The sequence below is a fragment of the Phaethon lepturus genome, unplaced genomic scaffold, assembly GCF_000687285.1.
Source record: "Phaethon lepturus isolate BGI_N335 unplaced genomic scaffold, ASM68728v1 scaffold22361, whole genome shotgun sequence".
Lineage (NCBI taxonomy): Eukaryota > Metazoa > Chordata > Aves > Phaethontiformes > Phaethontidae > Phaethon > Phaethon lepturus.
Genome location: NW_010520115.1, coordinates 1 through 228, shown reverse-complemented (window position 1 = coordinate 228; position 228 = coordinate 1).

The following is a 228-nucleotide window of genomic DNA, read 5'->3' as shown; positions in this document are numbered from 1 at the left end:
GCACTGGGGGCTCTAGGGGGGACTGTCTCTGCCAGGACTGGAGCAGGCTAGGGGTGGGGGAGGTGCCCCTTCGGCTGTTACCCCTGTGGGGTTTTTGGTGTCTTCAGAGATACTGGGTGCAAGGAAGGGGCACCCCTAGACTTGCTTTGGAGACCACCTAGCCCACCTGCCTGAGGTGGTGGCTGCTGGGTGCCTTGGGGGGTCTCAGTGTGGTCTGTGTAATCCTGT